Source organism: Staurois parvus, unplaced genomic scaffold, assembly GCF_062004578.1.
Source record: "Staurois parvus isolate SC_StPar_1 unplaced genomic scaffold, SC_StPar_1.0 ptg000198l, whole genome shotgun sequence".
Lineage (NCBI taxonomy): Eukaryota > Metazoa > Chordata > Amphibia > Anura > Ranidae > Staurois > Staurois parvus.
In genome coordinates this window covers 2,972,125-2,996,554 of record NW_028317994.1, presented here as the reverse complement: position 1 = coordinate 2,996,554, position 24,430 = coordinate 2,972,125, and the positions used below count along the sequence as shown (strand labels likewise).

At 39.2% G+C, this 24,430-nt stretch overlaps 1 protein-coding gene across 13 annotated transcripts in view; it reads left to right on the top strand.

Annotated features, from left to right (window-relative positions):
• Window positions 1–24,430, top strand: part of LINGO2 (leucine rich repeat and Ig domain containing 2) — a 2,046,252-nt gene that overhangs the window by 1,724,610 nt on the left and 297,212 nt on the right. For 2 of the 13 annotated variants that reach the window (XM_089678073.1, XM_089678071.1), the window contains exon 1: window positions 9,631–10,323. The exons of the other annotated variants lie outside the window; for them this stretch is intronic. The gene's annotated coding sequence lies outside the window, so the exon portion shown is untranslated. Of the gene's footprint in view, window positions 1–9,630; window positions 10,324–24,430 lie in introns of those variants that run through there. 13 annotated transcript variants of the gene reach the window in all.

Sequence of the window (24,430 nt, the reverse complement as noted above, 5' to 3'; positions counted from 1 at the left end):
TTTTGCTCACAGTTGCCAAGAGTGGCCAGATTTGCTGCCAATACCAGAGTTGTTTTGTTATTCTTGACTCAGTTACCTCCAAATCCAATATAAACTTCATTTTGGTTTATACTACTCTGTGTGTGAGTCATTCTACAAGTGTGATTTATCTGATTCACCAGAGCACGGTGGTGTCAGCAGAAGTTGGACTTTCAACAAGAGGTCCAGATTGACAGGGAACCCAAAAATAAAGCAGCAATCCCTCAGGGGGTAGTGCTAGAGTATTATTATAAGTCTTGGTAGTAGTAGATGTATATTAAATAGTTACATAGTTAGTCTGGCTGAAAAAAGACAAAAGTCCTTCCAGTTCAACCAAAAAAAAAAAGTTATAATCCTACACCCACAATTGATCCAGAGGAAGACAAAAAATCCAGCAAAGCATGACTCAATTTGCTCCTGCAGGGGAAACAATTCCTTCCTGATTCCCCAAGAGGCAATCGGATATTCCCTGGATCAACTTTACCTGTAAATGTTAGTATCCAGTTATATTCTGTGTATCTAAGAAAGAATCCAGGCCTTTTTTAAAGCAATCCACTGAGCTGGCCAGAACCAACTCTTGAGGGTGTCTAGTCCACATTTTCACAGCTCTCACGCGAAGGAACCTTTCCGTGTTTGGAGATTAAATTTCTTTTCCTCCAGATGTAAAAAGTGCCCCCTTGTCCTCTGTGATGACCCCAGGGTGAATAACTCTACACCGAGTTCACTATATGAACCACTGATGTATTTATACATGTTGATCATATCCCCCCTTTAATCTTCTCTTCTCAAGAGAGAATAAATTCAGTTCCTCTAATCTTCCCTCATAGCTGAGCTCCTCCATGCCTCTTATCAGTTTGGTTGCCCTTCTCTGTACTTTCTCCAGTTCCCCAATGTTATTTTTGTGAATTGGTGTCCAAAACTGAACTGCATATTCCAGATGAGGTATAACTAATGATTTGTACAGGGGTAAAATGATATCTCTCTCTGGAGTCTATACCTCTTTTAATACAAGAGAGGATTTTGCTTGCTTTAGAAACCACAGCTTGGCATTGCATGCCATTATTAATCTTGTGATCTACCAGAACTCCCAGATCCTTCTCCACCATTGAGTCCCCCAGTTGTACTCCCCCTAGTATGTATTATGCATGCATATTCTTAGCCCCCAAGTGCATAATGTTCCACCAATCAACATTAAACCTCATATGCCACATAGTTGCCCAATTAAACAGTGCATTGAGGTCAGCTTGTAAATTGGAGACATCCTGTAAGGACGTTATTCCACTGCACAGCTTGGTGTCATCTGCAAAGACTGAAATGGTATTTTTAATCCCAGACCCTATATCGTTTATAAATATATTAAAAAGAAAGGGTCCCAATACTGAACCTTGGGGTACACCACTGATGACCCTAGACCAGTGGTCGGCAAGCCGCGGCTCGCGAGCCACATGCGGCTCTTTACACATTTTAATGCGGCTCTTCTGTGTGCCGGGCGCCCGCTCCCCTCCCTCCTCTCGGGCGGCCGAGGACTCTGCAGCTAGCCCAGCAATGATTGGCCAGTCTCGCTGCCACTCACATCCTGATAGCTAGTGATTGGCTGTCAGGATGTGTGTAGGCGGGGCAGCGTGACGAACGTGAGGGGAGCTAGGCTCCTCTCACAGTCCGCCCTGAAGACCGGAACGGCGCGGGGAACACGGCGAGAGGAACGTGCGGAGCAAAGGTAAGTGAATTGATACAGGGGGGACTTGGCTTACTACTTGCTACTTACTTACTACTACTATATGAGGGATGAATTAATATGGGGGATGAATTACTATATGGGGGATGAATTACTATATGGGGGATGAATTACTATAGGGGGGATGAATTACTATATGGGGGATGAATTACTATATGGGGGATGAATTACTATGGGGGATGAATTACTATGGGGGATGAATTACTATATGGGGGATGAATTACTATATAAGGGATGAATTACTATGGGGGATGAATTACTATATGGGGGATGAATTACTATGGGGGATGAATTACTATATGGGGGATGAATTACTATATGGGGGATGAATTACTATGGGGTATGAATTACTATATGGGGGATGAATTACTATATGGGGGATGACTTACTATGGGGGATGAATTACTATATGGGGGATGAATTACTATAAGGGGGATGAATTACTATATGGGGGATGAATTACTATATGGGGGAGGAATTACTATGGGGGATGAATTACTATATGGGGGATGAATTACTATGGGGGATGAATTACTATAAAAACTTATTGAAACTAAAAACAGTGTACCATCCTATGTATTTTCAGTTTTAAAAATGTGGCTCTCAAAATAAATTTCAATCGTGGTTTTGGCGAGATTTGGCTCAGTTGAAAAAAAAGGTTGCCCACCACTGCCCTAGACCATTCAGAGTATAAATAATTAACCACTGCTCTCTGAATACTATCTTTTAGCCTGTTTTCTATCCATTTACATACAGATTTTTCCAAGCCCATAGACTTTACCTTACACATTAGTCGTGTGTGGGGAACTGTGTCAAACGCTTTTGCAAAATCCAAGTATATCATGTCCACCGCCACCCCTCTGTCCAAGGTTTTGCTCACCTCCTCATAAAAAGAAATCTTTCCAACTATAGAAGCTAAACTAACAGGTCTATAATTACTTGGTAAAGATTTTGGCCCTTTTTAAATATTGGCACCATATTGGCCTTACACTAATCCCATGGTACTATGCCAGTCATTAAAGAGTCCCTAAAAATTAGAAACAATGGCTTTGAAATGACAGAGGTCAATTTTTTAAGGACCCGTGGGTGTATGCCATCCGGTCCAGGTGCTTTATTCACCTTTATTTTGTCTAAATATTTTTGGAACATATCAATTGTGAGCCAATGTGGATCATCTGGGGCTGTGTCAATACCATGCCCATTATGGACAAGAGCTCCCCCATCCTCCTTGGTATACACAGAGCTGAAGAAGGTATTTAATAAATGTGCTTTCTCATTGTCCTCAGTCACCTACTCTAGATTATTTCATAAAGGGCCCATATGCTAGGACCGGACCTTTTTACTATTAATATATCTGAAGAATTTTTGGGGGTTGTTCCTGCTATCTTTTGCAATCTGTCGTTCGTTTTCAATTTTTGCGGCCTTTATTTCCTTTTTGCATATTCTATTATATTCTTTGTAATGTTTAACCACCTTCCGCCCGCCCTATAGTACAATGATAGGTGCAAGGTGGTTCTCTCGTTCTGATAGGACATCATATGACGTCCTACCATTCTCACTGTGCATGCGCTGCTCAGGGATCGCGCAGCGCGGCGATCGCCGGTGCTCTGTGTCCCTTGGACACAGCGGATCACGGAAAGAGCCGAAGATGTCGGCTTGGTCATGTGATCAGCTGCGTCCAATCACAGCTGATCACATGTAAACAGGGAAATGCCGGTTATCGGCATTTCTCTCCTCTCGAGCTGTCATGCTGACAGCTCGAGAGGAGAGGAGAGCCGGTAATCGGCTTTCCGCGGAGGGGATATGTACACTGATCATCAGGGCACTGATGATCAGTGTGCCCTGATGATCAGTGTGGCCCCAGAAGTGCCACCTGTCAGTGCTCATCAGTGCCACGTGCCAGTGCCCATCAGTGCCACGTGCCAGTGCCACATCAATGCCACATATCAGTGCATACCAGTGCACATCAATACCACATATCAGTGCCCATCTGCGCTGCCTTTCAATGTCACCCATCAGTGCCAGTCAGTGCCTCCTATCAATGCCACCTATCAGTGCTGCCAATCAGTGCCACCTATCAGTGCCAGTCAGTGTCACCTATCAGTGCGCATCAGTGCCAGTCAGTGCCGCCTATCAGTGCCAGTCAGTGCCGCCTATCAGTGCCAGTCAGTGCCTCCTAACAGTGCCAGTCAGTGCTGCCGCCTATCAGTGCCAGTCAGTGCTGCCTATCAGTATCGCCTATCAGTGCCATATATCAGTGTCATGTATCAGTGTTATGTATCAGTACTGCCTTTCAGTGCCCATCAGTGATGCCTGTCAATGTCCATCAGTGCCACCTACCCGTGCCTCTTCATCAGTGCCCATCAGTGCCATCTATCAGTGTCCATCAGTGCAGCCTATCAGTACCCATCACTGCAGCCTCATTAGCGCACATCAGTGAAGGAGAAAAATCACTTATTTACAAAATTGTATAACAAAAACTAAGAAAAAACTTTTTTTTTCAAAATTTTCAGTGGTTTTTGGTTTGTTTAAGAAAAAATAAAAATCCCAGAGGTGATTAAATACCACCAAAAGAAATCTCTACCTGTCACAAAAAAATTATAAAAATTTCATATGGGTACAGTGTTGCATGACCGCGCAATTGTCATTTAAAGTGTGACAGCACTGAAAGCTGGAAATTGGCCTGGGCAGGGAGGGGGTATAAGTGCCCTTTAGGCTAGTGGTGAAACAATGATAGCATTCCCTCACTTTTATATTTAATAAAAGCTCTTTTATTATTATCTATAGCTTTTTTTAACTTTGGTCGTAAGCCACATAGGTTTGATTTTTAGCCTTTTAAACTTGTTGCCCATGGGAATATATTTTGCAGTGTGTTCACATACAGTCTTTTTGAAGAACTCCCATTTCTGTGTTGTGTTCATTGATGCCAATCCCGTGCCCAAGTCTTGGAGAGCAGCTCTCAGCCTTGGAAAATTAGCTCTCTTAAAATTGCTCTCTTAAAATTGAGCTTTTTTATTTTTTCCGTATGTGCTTGCTGTTTACAGCTAACAATAAATGAAATCATGTTAGGGTAACTGCTACCCAAATGTTCTTTTATATGGACATTCGTAATAAACTGCATGGTTTGCGATTACCAGGTCCAGCAGAGCATCATTCCTAGTTGGGTCCTCTATGACCTGTACCATAAAATTGTCCTGTAGTAGGTTTATAAATTTTTGCCCTTTAACTGTTCCTGCAGTACCATTACTCCAGTAAATAGCCGGGTAGTTAAAATCCCCCATTATTATCACTGTCCCAGTCCTTGCAACCCTTTCGATCTGTGCAAGGAGCTAAGTCTCCACCTCCTCATGAACACTGCGAGACCTATAACAAACTCCAACACTTACCTTTGTAATATGTACCCCCATGTGCAGTTCCACCCATAATGCTTCAGCCTCATCACACTCTCCATCAACTATGTCCTCTTTCATACTTGCTCTGAGATCACTTCTCGCATAGAGACAGACACTGCCACTTTTCCTATTTACCCTGTCTCTCTGAAAGAGAACATAGCCAAAATATTAGTGATACTGTGTACTATTATGATTCTTAGTAGTATTAGTTGTATCTTAGTGATACTAGGGTTGATTTACTAAAACCGAAGATAGTGCAAAATCTGGTGCATCTGTGCATGACAGCTTCTAACTTCAGTTTGTTCAATTAAAGTGGTTCTATAGGCTCAAGATTTTTTACCTTTGTGCATTTTATGCATGAAGGTAAAAAACCTTTTCTGTGCAGCATCTCCCCCAACCCCCCTAATATTCACCTAAGTCCCCTCTTGATCCTGTGATGTGCACTGGAGTCTCAGCTACTCTGGGACTCCCTTTTCTCATTGGCTAAGACAGAAGTGGGAGCCATTGGCTCCAACTACTGGCAATCACAGCCACTGAGCCAATGAGAAGAGAGAGGGGGCGGAGCCAAGCTGCGGCTCCATGTATGAATGGATAGCTGCTTGCACTGGGGGCACCCTAGAGGAGGGAGGAGCCAGGAGCACCTGCAGGGGACCTGAGAAGAGGAGGATCCAAGCTGCTCTGTGCAAAACCACTGCACACAGCAGCTAAGTATATATATGTTTGTTATTTTATTTTTGAATTTTTTTAATAAGCCTTTAGAATCACTTTAAGCATTGCCAATAAAACCTGGAAGCTGATTGGTTTCTATGCAGAGTTGCACCAGATTTTGCACTCTCCAGTTTTATTAAATCAACCACACTATGTATTATTGTGATTCTTTGTAGCAGTTGGGTGTGTTATTGATACTATGCATTATTATTAGTAGTAGTAGTTGTATCTTAGTGATACTATGTATTATTATTATTAGCAGTAAGTAGTTGTATCTTAGTGATACTATGTATTATTATTGTTCTTAATAGTAGTAGTAGTTGTATCTTAGTGATACTATGTATTATTATTGTTCTTAATAGTAGTAGTAGTTGTATCTTAGTGATACTATGTATTATTATTATTAGCAGTAAGTAGTTGTATCTTAGTGATACTATGTATTATTATTGTTCTTAATAGTAGTAGTAGTTGTATCTTAGTGATACTATGTATTATTATTGTTCTTAATAGTAGTAGTAGTTGTATCTTAGTGATACTATGTATTATTATTGTTCTTAATAGTAGTAGTAGTTGTATCTTAGTGATACTATGTATTATTATTGTTCTTAATAGTAGTAGTAGTTGTATCTTAGTGATACTATGTATTATTATTGTTCTTAATAGTAGTAGTAGTTGTATCTTAGTGATACTATGTATTATTATTGTTCTTAATAGTAGTAGTAGATGTATCTTAGTGATACTATGGGGTTGATTTAATAGAGACAAATAGTCTGTGCACGGCAAGTGCACCCCAAATGCAGTTGCTCTAGATCTCATGGGAAGCTGTGAAATGAATTTTCCTTGTATGTGATTGGGTATTCTTTGCAAAGTGAAGTTTTACTTAATTTACAAAGCTCTGAACCAACTGCACTTGCAATCCACTTGCAGTGCGCAGTATATTTGCCTTTAGAAAATAAACCCCTATGCATTATTATGATTCTTGCCAGTAGTCGGGGGTGTTAGTGATACTATGTAATATTATTATTCTTAGAAGGAATAGTTGTATATTGGTGATACTATGCATTATTATTGCTCTTAGTAGTAGTTAGTAACACAATGCATCATTATTATTAGTAGTAGTAGTAAAAGTAGGTGTAGCTTAGAGATACTATATATTATTAGTAGTAGTAGTAGTTGTATATTGGTGATACTATGTATTATTATTATTATTATTAGTAGTAGTAGTAATTGTATATTGGTGATACTATGTATTATTATTAATAGTAGTAGTTGTATATTGGTGATACTATGTGTTATTATTAGTAGTAGTAGTTGTATATTGGTGATACTATGTATTATTTTTATTAGTAGTAGTTGTATATTGGTGATACTATGTGTTATTATTATTAGTAGTAGTTGTATATTGGTGATACTATGTATTATTATTATTAGTAGTAGTAGTTGTATATTGGTGATACTATGTATTGATCCGATTGTAAGCTCGAAAGAGCAGGGCCCTCAATCCCCTCATGTTTTGCATTGTATTGGTATTGTTCTGTCACATGTTCTGTCCCCCTTTGTAATGTACAGTGCTGAGCAAACTATTGGCGCTTTATAAATACTGTATAATAATAATAATAATTATTAGTAGTAGTAGTCGTTGTATATTGGTGATACTATGTATTATGAGGATTCTTCTTCGTAGTTTTTGTATATTGGTGACACTGTGTATTATTATTAGTAGTAGTAGTAATATATTGGTGATGCTATTATTATTAGTAGTAGTAGTAGTTTTATATTTGTGATACTATGTATTATCATTAGTAGTAGTTGCATTTTAGTGATACTATGTATTATGAGGATTATTGGTAGTAGTAGTAGTTGTATATTGGTGATGCTATGCATTATTATTAGTAGTACTAGTTGTATATTGGTGATGCTATGTATTATCATTAGTAGTACTAGTTGTATATTGGTGATGCTATGTATTATTAGTAGTACTAGTTATATATTGGTGATGCTATGTATTATCATTAGTAGTACTAGTTGTATATTGGTGATGTTATGTATTATTATTACTACTAGTTGTATATTGGTGATGCTATGTATTATTATTAGTAGTAGTAGTTGTATATTGGCGATGCTATGTATCAGTAGCAGTAGTAGTAGTTGTATATTGGTGATGCTATGTATTATTAGTAGTAGTTGTACATTGGTGATGCTATGTATTATTATTATTAGTAATAGTTGTATATTGGTGAAACGATGTATTATTATTATTAGTAGTAGTAGTAGTTGTATATTGGTGATGCTATGTATTATTATTAGTAGTAGTAGTTGTATATTGGTGATACTATGTATTATTATTAGTAGTCATAGTTGTATATTGATGATGCTATGTATTATTATTAGTAGTAATAGTTGTATATCGGTGATAGTATGTATTCTGATTAGTAGTAGTTGTATATTGGTGATGCTATGTATTATTATTAGTAATAGTTGTATATTGGTGAAATGATGTATTATTATTAGTAGTAGTAGTAGTAGTTGTATATTGGTGATGCTATGTATTATTATTAGTAGTAGCAGTAGTAGTAGTTGTATATTGGTAATACTATGTATTATTATTAGTAGTTGTATATCGCTGAAGCTATGTATTATTATTAGTAGTACTTCTTGTATATTGGTGATGCTATGTTTTATTAGTAGTAGTATTTGTTGTATATTGGTGATAGTATGTATTCTGATTAGTAGTAGTTGTATATTGGTGATGCTATGTATTATTATTATTATTAGTAATAGTTGTATATTGGTGATGCTATGTATTATTATTAGTAGTAGTAGCTGTATATTGGTGATACTATGTATTATTATTAGTAATAGTAGCTGTATATTGGTGATGCTATGTATTATTATTAGTAGTTGTATATTGGTGATGCTATGTATTATTAGTAGTAGCTGTATATTGGTGATACTATGTATTATTAGTAGTAGCTGTATATTGGTGATACTATGTATTATTATTAGTAGTAGTTGTATATTGGTGATGCTATGTATTATTATTATTATTAGTAGTAATTGTATATTGGTAATACTATGTATTATTATTAGTAGTTGTATATCAGTGAAGCTATGTATTATTATTAGTAGTACTTCTTGTATATTGGTGATGCTATGTTTTATTAGTAGTAGTATTTGTTGTATATCGGTGATAGTATGTATTCTGATTAGTAGTAGTTGTATATTGGTGAAGCTATGTATTATTAGTAGTAGTAGTTGTATATTGGTGATGCTATTTATTATTATTAGTAGTAGTAGCTGTATATTGGTGATACTATGTATTATTATTAGTAGTAGTTGTATATTGGTGATACTATGTATTATTATTAGTAGTAGTTGTATATTGGTGATACTATGTATTATTATTAGTAGTAGTTGTATATTGGTGATACTATGTATTATTATTAGTAGTAGTTGTATATTGGTGATGCTATGTATTATTATTATTAGTAGTAGTAATTGTATATTGGTAATACTATGTATTATTATTAGTAGTTGTATATCAGTGAAGCTATGTATTATTAGTAGTGTGATAGTATCTATGTATTCTGATAGTAGTAGCTGTGTATCGGCGATGCTACGTATGGTTAGGATTGCTGTGAGTAGTTGGGTGTGTGAGCGCTCCAGTTTCGGACGTGGACGTCTCCGGTCTCCGGGGACAGCAGGGACAGCAGTGACACAGTGTAGTCCCTCCCATCTAGCAGTGTATGGGCTGGGACGGGACGGGTGGCATTGATCTAGGCGGAGAGGGTTAATTGATTTGGCGGAGCAGGCTGTGACGTCCCCGTGGATGGATGTTATGTAACAATCTGAAGGCGGAGCGGTGTGGGTTCGCGCTCATGTAATGGAGCAGTCCTCTGCGGGTTAATTAAGAAGGGGCCCCCATTGCCCCGAAGCCGAGCAGGAATTGTTTACTGTAGACTTTTCCCGCACCCCGGAGTGTTTCTCTCGGCCTCTAATTGTGCATGATGGACCTATTAGCGTGTAATCAGAGCGGATCCCTGGCTGGATCTCCAGGGGTTAATTAAATGAATGAGGTATGCCCAATTGTAGAGAGGAGGACCACCTGATCCCCCAGAACACCACCCCCATCATAGGGAAACTAGTGCTCCCATCACGTTGCTTGGCATCGGCGCTGCGCTTTACCTGTGGAGTTTATTAGGGGACCATGCAGGACGATCCCCCATCCTCCTCCTCCTCCTCTTCTTCTTCGTCATCCTCCTGGATGAGCCGGCCTTCGCAGAGGATGTGATGAGGAGCTGGGATCCTAAAGTGCTGGGAGCTGTGTCCATGATGGGCTGCTGTGCGGAGAAGGTTAAATGAACAGCACGGGGAGGAATGTGTGTGTGTCTTCAGAGGACAGCCAGCCACTCCAGCCCTGCAAAGCAGCCAACACCATGAGCGCTCCGACCAGGAGGGGATCGATCATTGGTAAGGGATTCCTTCCTATTCTATGCCGGAGACCTGGGATCGGCGGGGATCTGTGCTGTCTGTCTGTCTGTCTGTAGGAGGAGAAGGGGACAGCTCAGACGATCAGCGATGCCAATACCCCTCCAGCACCAAGGATCAGGCTTCTTCTTCTTTTTTTTTTTTGTTGAGGAATTGGGGGGTGCGATCTGGGCTGCTACTTTCTCACTGGAATTGTTTGCCGCTAATTGTCATTTTCGGTATTGCCTGGATTCAGGGCAAATGATTTTTTATTTTGTGTGTGGATCACTGACATGCAGGAGAATCCATTGAATGGGATCTTATCTACTAGGCATGCTTTGTATCCAGGTGGACTTGTTTGGAAGGATGCAGAGAAAGATGGGATTTAGAGGAGCACTGGAAGAGTGGCACTATACAGATGATGGGAGGTGGGGTTTTTTAAGGAGGGGGGGGGGGGGGGACATTTGAAGTTGGTATAGTTTAATTCATTTCATAAAAGCTACAAACAGCCATAATGTGCAGTGAACTACATGGAAAGCCATTACAAAGCACAAGCAGCTATAATGCTGCATGCAACCTTAGTATCATTTATTTATAGGCAAAGCACAAAGAGTTATGCTGTTGCTTTTCAGTATATGTAAACGCTAATGACATGTATTTAATAACAAAGTACAAACAGGTATAATACTGCTTAAAGTATATGTCAACCCTATTAACATGTATCTAATGACCACCCACAAACAGGTATATTACTGCATATAAGTACATGTAAACCCTACTTACATGTATTTAATAGCAGAGCACAAACAGTTATAGTATTGCATGCAAGTACATGTAAACCCTATTAACATGCATTTAGTAACAAAGCACAAAAAGGTATAGTATAGCATGCAAGTACACATAAACCCTATTAACATGTATTTAATAGCAAAGCACAAACAGGTATAGTATTGCATGCAAGTACATGTAATCCCCATTAACATGCATGTAATAAGAAAGCACAAACAGGTATAGGATTGCATGCAAGTACATGTAAACCCTATTAACATGTATTCAGTAACAAAGCACAAAAGGTATAGTATTGCATGCAAGTACATGTAATCCCTATTAACATGTATTCAGTAACAAAGCACAAAAAGGTATAGTATTGCATGCAAGTACATGTAATCCCTATTAACATGTATTTAATACCAAAGCAGAAACAGGTATAGTATTGCATGCAAGTACATGTAATCCCTATTAACATGTATTTAGTATCAAAGCACATAAAGGTATAGTATTGCATGCAAGTACATGTAAACTCTTTTAACGTTTAGGTAATAAAAAAGCACAAACAGTTATAATACTGCTTATAAGTATACGTAAACCATAATAACATGTATTTAATAACAAAGTACAAACAGGTATAATGTTGCTTATAAGCCTATGTAAACCCTAGTAACATGTATTTAATAACAAAGCACAAACTGTACAATATTGCATGCAAGTACATCTAAACCCCACTAACATGTATTTAGTAACAAAGCACAAGCAGGTATAAATAGTATTGCATGCAAGTACATCTAAACCTTATTAACATGTATTTAATAACAAAGAACAATCAGGTATAATATGGCATGCAAGTACATCTAAACCCTATAGACATGTGCTTAGTAACAAAGCACAAACAGATATTATTGCATACAAGTACATCTAAAGCCTGTTAACATAGATTTAATAAGAAAGCACAAACAGGTATAATATTGCATGTAAATACATCTAAACCGTATTAACATTTATGTAATAAAAGCACAAAAAGCTGTAATACTGCATGCAAGTACATGCAAACCCCATTAACATGAATGTAGTTAGAAAGCACAGTAAGGCTCCATGCACACTGGCTTTACAATCACTGCTTCTCCAAGAGTTTTGTGCTTTGCCTGTAGAAGCAGCTCAGTGTTCTCCTATGTGTCCATGCACACTAGGGCGATTAGAGGCATATTTTAAGCTCAACGTTTAGAGGCAGGAAAAAAAACCCCTTCTGGTTTGTGTTTTTGGTTGGAGCTTTATGGCAGAAAAAATGCTTAACTCACCTAAATTGTGTACACAAATGCTCTATATCAGCATTTTTGTTCTGCCAAGGGAACTGGTGTTTTATTTAAGCCCAGTGTGCATGGAGCCAAAGCTATAATACTGCATACACGTTCATGTAAACCCTAGCTAGATGACATTGGCTTAATAACAAGCACAAGCAGCTAGAACGTTGCATAAAAGTATATGTAGCCCTAATAACATTTTTTAATATCATTTATTTAATTTATCAAGGCACAAAGAGCTTTAATGTTGCATTAAAGGGACACTAAACTGCAGTTTAAAAAAACATGTATTCAAGTACTGTATGTATTGTTACGTCAAAAGCTCTCCAAATTTCTTTTTTTTCTGCTGTGATGCAGCTTCCTGTTAGAGGGCGTCTACGTTCGTTCACCATGGTTGCACTGGAAGTGGGAACATAGCCACCCTCTCTTGCCTGGACTATGGACTAGCATGCTTAGAGCAGTGTACATGGCTGCTACTATACACTGCTCCTTGCAAACAAATAGAAGTGAGAGGGAAAATAATAGGTTTGCGAGCTCACTGAGGATGTTGTAAGGAGGCATAAAACACAGTAAGAAATCATTTCATGAAAATAAATGACAAGGCCATGTGCATGGAAACCCTAACTGGATGACATTCATTTAATAACAAAGCACAAGCAGTTATTATGTGTACTGAAGTACATCTAAGCCCTTAAATTGTTACTAAACCCAGGACCCTGCATCCACTATATCTGGTCTCCCACAGTACAAACAACTTGGGAATGCAACTATTTTAGTAAATATAAAAATATAAACTGCTAAATACCTTTTCTCATCAGCAGTTAGAACAGTCTTGTGACTTCTATCAGTGTTCAGCCAAGCACTAGCTAAAGCTTGTAGGATGAGTTTTCTTTCTGCTCTAGAAGGATGCAAAACCCCTGACCTATGTCTGGAGAGTGCTGATTGGCCCTGTGCTGATCACATGCACTCTCTCAAGGAAAAACAAAAAAACTTCTCTAGCAATACACACCAAACTGACCATGTGCAAAATTCATACGGTTCAGTCTGTTTTATCAGGACATATAAGGTTGTCGCTTGAACAAGGGGAGGAACAGAGCAGTCAGGATCAGGGGTGGACTGACCATTTAGGCATTTGGGCACTGCCCGAGGGCCCAGGGTCAGTACGGAGCCCCATGAGATTCCACTGGTAACTTTCATAGTCTTTTTTGGGTGTGGTTTGAGTGTGGGTGAGGACACAAGGGCCCCATGATTTCCTATTGCCCGGGGGCCCCATGAGTTGTCAGTCCACTCCTGGTCAGGATCAAACAGCCTTTTTACACAATGTGAAAGATTAACCCCTTAGGTTCCACAGTGAGTATAACAAGCATGCTTTACTGCATATACAGACTGATTTTACTGTTGTGGGTTTAGTAACACTTTACGCACAACTGTCAGCATCCTTTTCCCTGTAAAACACTGTTTTTACCTTTTTTGGCATGTCAGTGCTGCTGATGTCATCCAGCCTCTCTTAGCCACTTCCCATCTACATGCACGTTTCAACGTCAACTGCACGTCTTTTCTCAAGACCACCTGCTTGATAGTTACAGCGATGGACAATGTTTGTCAGCACAGCTGCTTGTAGTCTCCACCAAAGGGTGACAACACAAGAGCATAATTAGGACAGTTGTCACCCTGTGACAAAGTGCCGGCACACGGATCCTCATGGCAAGATATTGAATTAATAAAAGCTGCAGATTTAAAGGGAATGAAAACAACTTTTGACATGACATTGGCAGGTTAATATCTACTTTAAGCTAGTGAAAAAAGTCTGATTTCAGCTTTTATCAGGTCAGCGTTGTCTTAATAATGATTTGTGATTGGTTAGTATGGATAGACTGTGCTGTTGCATTGCATTAATATTTGCCTAAAGAAAAGGCTCAGATTCTGTTTAGGCAACCATCAACAGCCTCTCAATAATTTGTAATTGTGAATGTTTGATTTTTTTGATTGAAGAAAAAAATACATAGGTTGTATGTTAACTTTTGTTTTTTTGGTTTGTGCCTTTTTTTGTTCTTTTTTTAGTATAACATGACAAGCTATTAATGAATAATCAGTAAAAGAGAAGTGCTATCATTGCAAAGCATGACCTTATTGAACTATAGCTGTCATTAGATATGCCATAGCAATTCTTTGTACCCTTTGGGTCCCATTTTCGTGACACTCATCAAGAACTGATGTCTCAACTATTGTGTGAAATTACACTTTATTACTATTGTACTTACAAATACATCTGATGCAGCCTTTAGTTATTCCTAGCAGTGTGCTGACCCAACATGTTGATGAACAATGATGTATGTGTTTTATAAAGGATTATTGTGCTAGCTATATGTGTGTTGTTCTGTGGTTACTTCACAGGGTGCTACCTAATGGATTGCTAATAGCTAATATAGAGAAACATTTGAGTCACAAATACACTGCTGCTTCCACTGTAATGCACATGCATTTTACCCATTAATGTTTAGGTTCCACAGAATGAAGCAAATGATATATATATATATTTTTTTTTATTTACTAAAACTGCACAATGCAAAATTTGGTGCAGCTCTGCATAGAAGCCAATCAGCTTCCAGGTTTTAGTATCACAGCTTAACTGAACAAGCTGAAGCTAGAAGATGATTGGCTACCATGCACAGCTGCACCAGATTTTGCACTCTCTAGTTCCAGTAAAGCAACCCCATTGCATTGGATCTGGGCCCAACTTGAGCAATTTTTAAACAAATAGGTCTGGATTTTTGCAGGATTGGTCAAATTGTAAAGATCACAGATCTTATAAAGGGCCTGTTCTAACACATAGACATAACAGAATTGACAGCTTGCACCACAGTGTCACAACCCGCTGAGCTGAAGAAAGGTGCTGCATGCGTTTTTTTTTTTTTTTTTTGTGGTACAAACCATGACATCACAATGCCACCATGAGGCACAGAACTGTGAAACTTTAAAGTGTCACTCAGATGGCTCAGTTCACAGGCACAATGTATAGAGCCAATCCTAGTGGCTCTTTTCCATGTGATCACTGTGATGACCAATCATGGAGGTCACAGATATAAACAGTGTAATGAGCCCACCTTTCCTCTTACAATGGAGGAAGGAGGCACGTATGCACAAATGAATCATTCATTTGAGCCAGATCAATGGCTGCAGCAGATTAAAGCAGAACCTCACTGTCTTGATCAGCATTGAATATGTTTAATGTTTATGCTAGCATTAGTAAATAGATAGGAAAGTATATCATATTTATTCGGTTTAAACTTTTTTTTTCCACATTTCTTCAGTTACCTTCTGGTTTCCTGGCCTAGGCATATAATGTCAATCATCCCAGGAGCCTTCAGGAGGGGAGGAGGGGTTTTCCCAGCTAAACACACCCTCCTGCCTGCATGCCTGAACTAAGGGCAGATAGAATCCAGGAAGTAAATGCTACATGAATCGTCTGTCCTTACTCAAGAAGGCCATGGCCAGAAATGCCAGGGGGCACTTTTCAAAGTGATTTATCAGAAAATGATATGGAGACATGGATGGGTGGGGGAGTTTGATTTGAATATTAAAAATTAATAGAGTTTTTGGTTTGTGGTGCTCGAATGCAGTGTAGTTTTGCTTTAAGGCAAGGAGTAGGGTGATTGGGAGATCATTTTTCTTTATTTCTTCAAATCCTTCTCCTGTTTTGTACATTGGATCTGCATCAAGTCTCTATGTTAAATGTATAGTAACCCCTCAACTTATCATGCCTATCTGAACATCAACCCCACCATCCCCATCCTCCTACTGTATGTGACCAGTATTTTAACTCCTCAGCTCACTTATCCTGCACATTTGTACATTGAACCCTTTCACCCCCTCCTCCTTCTGTGTATGACCTGTGCATTTCTTGTATCATGTACCATTTAATGTAATGTATCATTACTAAGCTCATTGTTTTAACCCCCTCAATACCAGCATGTTACTTCATTTTTGGCAAAAACAAGTTCACATTGTGGTGTATATTTTTCTTAAAGGCCCACATTTATATCTCTGCTGCACACCAGGCCAGAACAGGATGACCACAGTTGTGGGTTGCTTCAGTAGTGGGAGGATGTTGCCATGATCAGCAGAAGAAATTTATTATCAGCACACTGCAGCGTTCCTAAAGTAAAATTAACTTAATTTGCATTAATCAGGCATGCCACATAAAAGATGCAATATTTTGGAAACTAGAAAGGGTCCCTTCTTCAGGTCAGGCCTAATGACACTTAAGCTGCATACACATGGGCTGAAAGTTGTCCAAAACTGATCAGCTGGGCAGGAAACAGCCAACTTTCGGCCCTTGTGTACATCTGTCTGTTCTGCAGAAGCTGGTCTTAGGACCGGCTGTTGTCGAAAGAGTATGCTGGAAAATCAGTATCCAGCCCATATCTGATCAGCACTGGCAGCCAATGGCTGGGGGAGTGGGGGAAATCGCTGCACTAACAGTAGGGGAGATTGCTGCACTAACATCTCTTGTGTTAGTACGAAAATCTCTTATTTTTTTTCCGTTCAGCCTACTGTGTGTAGCCCACATAAAGAAAAGTAAAATTTTCCTGTTTGCCCCTTTACATTGGTCTAAAGTAACCCTTCCCACAGGATTATATTTACCTGGATCAGATGGCTGTGGTCTCCAGTGTTTGTTTTCATCTTGGTGGAGCCTGTACATTAAAACCCTAAAGACTTCTATGAAACTGTCTCCCACTGGTTCCCTTCACTTTTGGCCTCAGAACACAGCCCTACAGAAGTCTATAGCACCCAGGGGCGGACTGACAACTCATGGGGCCCCCGAGCAATAGGGGATCATGGGGCTCCTGTGTCCTTGCCCAAACTCAAAAAAGCCTATGAAAAAGGTACCAATGGCATCTCATGGGGCCCCCTACTGACCCCGGGCCCTCGGGCAGTGCCCGAGTTTCCAAATGGTCAGTCCGCCCCTGATAGCACCTTTTATATGAAGGAACCAATCAGGTCCTCCTGTCAGTTTTCCAGGCAGTTCTGATTGGACCCTCAATTCACTCCTATGGACCAACTGTTGTAAATAGATTTGTGTCCATTTACACCCTTCTACCTCCAATCCGATCCAGTAAAAAAAAAAACGGGGTTGCATCAGAGGGCAGACTGGTGTAAATGGAAGTGGAGTCCATTTGCACCCGCTTGTCCATATAGCAGACTGGACACGTACCTGCTATCCGCCCACTCTGCTCTGATCAGAGGATTAGTGAATAGATCTCCTGCTAATCTAATCTGAATCTGCCCAGTGTGAAAGGGGCCTATGGGACTGAAATGTGCAGGTGCAGCCAGGACATCAAGATGTGGTTACTAGATGGAAACAAACACTGAAGGCACAACTATCAGATCAAGGTAAGTATGCATCTGTGAAGAAGGAGGTAAATGCAAAAGGGAAAACGGCATAAGTGCACTGATCCTTTAATTAGTTCGTGCATAAGGTGTCTATGCTATTTGCAGTTACAATTTTAACGATAAATTAAGAAAACTGCTACAACGCCCTATTTTTTTTACCATTGGCTCAGACCTGTTCTGCCTTTCTGTCGCTCTGTACACATTCCATAGGCCTTTTTCCAGCTACAGATCTCTACTCATATGGGTTTGTTCGAATAAACATTTGGTAAACCACTGTAATCAATCAGAACTCACTCTGCTGGTGATACTAACACACAGTTTAGGTGTATGGAAAGCTGAAACTTTTTTTGTTTGTTTTGGATAAAGTAGGGAACACTTAAGTTTGTTGTCTCCCATTGGAGAAATGTCCCTTTTCTGTCTGTCCCAAGACACAGCAGGCAGTAAGGGCTGGTTCACACTGGAACGCGGTGTGGGAAAGGAAAGCGTTGTGTGATTTTCCCACACTACACACTGCCCTTATGAGATACACACAAGTGCTATTAATTGTTAATGGCACCCCATCTCGCAAATGCAGCAAGTTTTCGGACACCAATCCGCACAGTTCCACAGTACCATGCGGTTTGGTGTGGCATGATCTGAAAAAGTAGTGCTTACATCACTTTTTCCATGTTCCATTATGTTTGGCAGCCCATTGAAATGAATGGGCTGTCAAAACTGAAACGCGATGGGCCATACAGGAATGCTGCTTTCTAGTATGAACTGGTCAATAGAGGAAATCTCTCCAAAGTGAAGGAAAATCCATTTTTAAACAGTTATCACCAGAACAGGTGAGTTTTCCTCACCTTTTGTTCCTGTAGATTTCCCATCGCTGTCTGTAGTGGAGGAAATTGTCCAGGAAAGATAGAGAGGATGAAACGTCCCAGTGGATGCACTGGCAGTAAGAAAAACAGGCAGAGATTCTAACTCTTCTGTTCTGTTCTAACCTGAAAAAAAATGGCTTCACATACATCTTAAGAATCAGCACTATACTTTGAGTAAACCTGGTAATTATTTGTTTGAGATGTAGGTGGAAAACTGAAAAACTAAGAAAGTACACATTTTTTTTCTGAATGTCAGGTTAAATCATGATCTGACTGACAGACCACAACATTTTCAGTGACGTTTGAGATCTGGGGATTAAATAGAGGTCTTCTACTCCAAAGGGACTGTTGATTTTTCTTTGTTTGGCAAATGCATTTACTTAGCACTTTTTGTGGCACCTTTGATTCCCTTGGCTTCAATACCACCTGGGGCATCATCTGCTTGGAGTTTATATGTACATCTTTGTTTGAGGTTTCTTGAGTTGTTCTGGTTTCTGCTGGAATCCAAAAATAGGCTGGTAGGTTAAATGGCTTCTGCCCAGATTACCCCACATTATATTGTGTGCTCTTTGGGAGACTAGGATTGACATAAATGAATATATGTACAATATAACGCAATGTATAATATGTCTGTGCCATGTGAATCTTGAAAATGATTAAATACTGAAGGAGTAGGAAAATGTAGTGTTCACTGCTATTACATGGAGATTAGACTTGACAACCCATTGCAGGTGTCATGCTCATCATTCTGTCATAGTACACTTCATCTCCAACTGTGTTTGCTTAAAGCTAAACACCAGGAATTATCTGTATGGCATAGTTATATTGGTGCAGCTGTGCACAATGTAAGTTTTTGGATTCCTCCTGACTTTCTCTCTTGAAGTCAGTGACTGGGGCAGACTGACAACTCATGGGGCCCCCCGGACAATAGGGGATCATGGGGCCCCTGTATCCTTGCCCAAACTCAAAAAAGTCTATGAAGAAGGTATCAGGGGCATCTCATGGGACCCCCTACTGACCCTGGGCCCTCGGGCACTGCCCGAGTTTCCAAATGGTCAGTCCGCCCCTGGACAGTGAACACTAACATGAATAGAGGGGGAATCTTCTCAATGGGAACAAGGAAAGAAAACAAAAAAACTTGACAGAGGGTCTAACATTTCCCCACTCTATCAAAGACAGAAAAATAAAGGTTTTGCCTAGAGATATATTTTAACCTGAAAAAAATATACGATTTTCAGTCCTCCTAATGGGTCCATTCTCACCTATGCTTTGCAGAAATACATACATCAGAATGTTGCAGTTCCATTCATTTTTAATGGTACTCAGCGCACTAAAGGGATGTACCTGTGCTGTCAATGCATTGCACACTAACACACTGCCATTAGTTGTGGTGATGTCTGATTTTAGGCCTGTTGTGGTGCATTGGCAGCCTATTCAACTAAAATGGGCTGCCTTAAAATAACAAATAAAAAACTCTGCGTCACAGGCAAAACTGAAAAAAAGGAAAAGGAAAAACACAGATGAATATGATTATGGCTGCTGCAGTCTTCAAAGTGTGTCTAACTTCCATATTTGTGAACCCTATAAATGTGTATATAGACCGTGCTGCCACAAATGTGAATCAAGATTAATAAACAGTTTGCCACATGTATAAATGCAAAAGATAAATATATGAACAACAGCAAAAACTACAACTAATGTCCAATGTATCAATAAATCCAATTCAAACAATAGTTGCTTAAAAAACAGAAGGTAGGTGAACAGGTGCTGGTGCCATTAGTAATGGATAAACACGTGAGTGTAAATTCATGTGGGGTCATGTGACCATTTCCGGGTGACCCCCACATATATTTACATTCACCACAATTCATTCATTTACTTAGCTTTTGCACTTTTGCATGTGTGAATCTTGATTCACATTTTTGGCAGAGCGGTCTATATATACATTCACAGTGCATTAAAATAATGCCTGACATAATGCACACTTGCTTTAATGCACCACGTAAGATAGTGGTGAACAGGCTCCAGGAGATGCAAACAATAAGGAAAACTGCCTTGCTCCAGGATTCTAGCACTTAAATGCTTAAGTGAACAATAGATTCTAAGATAAAAGCTTCTACTTGAACCAAAGTATTGCCACATAATCTATTCCTTGGATATTTTAGTTCTAAATGTTTTTAGTTTAACTTAAAGCACAACTGTGTACAAAATGTAAAAAAAAAACTCCAATATATTTCTTGAAATAAAATACATACATACCAAATCCCATTTCTTCTTTCCAAAAATACCCTGTGATCCTGCTAGCCTTAAGGTCTTCTTCAAGAAGGGTGGCAACGCTGCAGGGCCTGCAGTGTTTTTTCACTGCAGAGTTGTCACCCTTAGCAGTCGTCCAAGACTGCACAACTACTTGCATGGAGGATGAGGGGTTCTTAACATTGTCAATGCCAATTGATGCATGATATGTGATTCAGGGGAGCACCTTGCATTTGAAAGAAGTGATGCAGGCTCCTTCCTGAATCCTAGTTCCAGATCATTGGAAACCTTGGCAGCTTCTCTGATAAGGTCAAAAAGGCAAACGAGGACTTTGTGCAGCTTAGGAAAGGATAAGTAAAAATAAAGAACCTTGCCTCTTCAGAGGTTCGAAGGGGATGGAACATGTTAAAAATTGTTCTGGCCAGAGTATAGCTTTACATTTTTCTTGAAGGCAACAAAAAAAGACTGGGCATTGATTTTCCCTTTCCTGAATATGGCTTGCCAAGCATTACTTGCTAATGTCATAGATGTAAGATTGTGGACCACTGTCATCGCATGTCTATGGGTAGCTTGAAGCTCATCTAAAGTACTGCATCCCTCACAGTCTTCATAGTTTATTGCCTTGTCAAGAGACATGATATTAGTACATTCAGCTTCATTTTCAGCCCTTCACTACAATACTTGGAATTGGCAGATATCTCTTCCCCACGTACTATTTAGTTTTCATGAACTGAAAGGTAGTTTTTCCTATAAGAAACACCAGCTGAGACAGTACTGAAATCGTAGCAAAAGCAGGTCTGAGCAAAATAATAGGCCTTTGCAGCTCTGAATGTATTGTGTTTTAGAACTAAACAACGGGAATCATTCTAATGGATCCTGGCAGGTTCACTGGATATGCAGGTGCCATCCGGAGCCAATCTCAAGTGTAGAAAAAAAAAAAGATAACTTCCTCTGGTTGTAAATGTTTTTTCAAGCTTCAAAGAAGGGAATGTTCTTTTATTACCGTATGTTCTTGTGACTCATTTATTATGAATATATGTTTCAGAACATAAGACTGTTATATGTTTAGGAACATATGTGATAAAACACATCATTTGAGAAAACTATGAAGAGTAAAATATAGTTTGTTTGTTATAGTTTGTTCAATAGGTTGCTAGGATTGTAGGGGTTTTCATTTCATCAGAAAAAAAATGGAATAAATAAAATAGGGAAAAGCCTCAGTTTGTCCTAATGTGCATTGGCGGAGATCAAAATTGGATCTAGCCAAGAGGGAAGGTGAAAACCAGGTTGATTGGTTGAGATGTGGTATGAGAGCCAACCACGTGCAACCGTTTTTTATGTGTGAGCTGCCGAGGTGGTATTCAGGGAAGTGTAGAAGTTTGGACATCTGCTCCAAAAATGAGAATTGGAATGGCTGAAAAATATAATGAGGCATTGTGCAAAAAAAAAAAAAGTTGACCCTGTGTCATGTCCACTAATTAAGCAGACATAATTCTAATATTTGGCAAAGCAACATTTATTTCAAAGTGAACTTAATGCCCGATTGGTCACAACACTCTGTATTGATTTACTGCTACAAGAAAAATATAATTAGAGAAGACTATAACAAGGAAGAGAACATGACTAGCTGTTTACACATAGCTATAAGTCAGCCTGAAAAAAGTCACAAGAAATCTAGTCGGATGAATGTTCCCTTTTCTGCATATTATGCATGTTAGGATAAGCCTTTAAGAACAACTTTGATAAAATGCCACGTTTGTGCATGGCACGTCAAAGAAACACTCAGCTGTTCTTTATTTCTTGTATTGGGGAGCCAAAAACTGTGACATTTCAAATGTAAGGTTAACACTATGTCATATTAAAGACTATGACTGTATGTTAGAATTTACTGGTAACCTGCTCACAAACTACAATAATAGAAATAGTTTTCTTTACTGCCTTATTTTAGAGCTACAAAGCAGTTTCACATCTTAGGTGATCTTAACTTCCTTACCAGCCTATCACACATAAAATGCTCATACTAAGAGATTGTAAAACATCATAAAGTAAGTGAAGTTAAAGTTGCCTCTGTGTATATATGGGACAAAGACCTCCTAAGATGGCTCTTACAGTGCCAAAGAATCTGTGAAGTTAATAAAGACCATTCATTTAAGTTTGCGCTCTTCTTCTATGCTATAGATAAAGAGTGGATGTACGTTGGGTGTCTGATCCTTTTTTTTCAAATATTAACATCCATCTCCCATATAGACAGCTTTATATATGTGGTCACCATATTAACATCAGTGGGTTTGAAATACTCTCTGTTTATGAAGCTGCAATGGCTGAAAAGTACTGAATGTCAGAGAAACTTCAGTTCAGTGTAGATCTATTACAGGTATTTATATAGTGCAAACAATTTACGCAGCTCTTTGTACATGTACATCAGTCCCTGCCGTAAATGAGCTTACAATCTAAGGTTTCTATCCTACATGCATACTGTACATACACATACTAGGGCCGATTTAGGCAGAAGACAGTTAACTTACCTTCATGTGTTTGGATTGTGCGAGGGGACCTGGAACACATGGTGGAAATACAAGGAGAATATGCAAACACCAAATAGTGTCCTGGTTGGGATTCAAACTAGGCTACAAATGTTTTGTCTTTGTTGACAATCTCCATGCAAAACTAAATCATGTTTAATATTTTACAGTTAGTGGGATGCACAGGGATTAAAATATGACAAACTGTAAAAGTCACACACAGCATAGCTCCAAACACTGGAGATCTGAATCTTTCAAATGAAAGTCACTGATTGTCAGGCCCTAGCTGTGTAAATATTTTAATGGGATGTGACACCACATAAAAATGGTAGCTTTAAGATAACCTCATTATCTGCCAGGTTTTGGCCAAAGGCTGTTTAATATCCAAAGGTGTTCTTACTAATGGAAGGCTTTGTTTTATCCAATATAAAGGTACATTATTGGCAGATTAGCTCTGAATTTTATTGCTGGCAGCTATGAATATCAATATAGAAGAGCAGTATATATATATATAATGTATATGCACTCAGCACACTAACCTAGCACCATTCATATGTTGTTGATAGGAGCCACTGTTGACTGGGACTTCTGTTAAAACATGAAATTGCCAGGCTTCTCTTTAGTCTTGCACAATTGTACAAGTTCCTCTCCTGTACTGAAATTGTTTACTCTGAGTTCAATGTACACTGTGAGTTTCTCCCAGTGTGCATTAGAAGCTGTAGCAAATCAGATAGAGCCTGCTTCGCTTCTTGGCTGAAGGATATTCAGCTTCATGTAGCCTTTTCGTCCCCAGCCTGGTTGTCCCTGGCCTGCCGTTTTATTAATTGGATTTACCGCAGGTAAAACAAAAATCCTCTGCAAGGAAATGTCATAATGTGCTAGTATGCTTTGACTTACCTTAAAACAAAGCCCTCCAGTGGCACGCTGTCACCGCTACAGAGGCTTCTATCTTCCCTGGTCTTCCTTCTGGGTTCACGATCTCTGGCCATCTGACATGGCTGAGCTC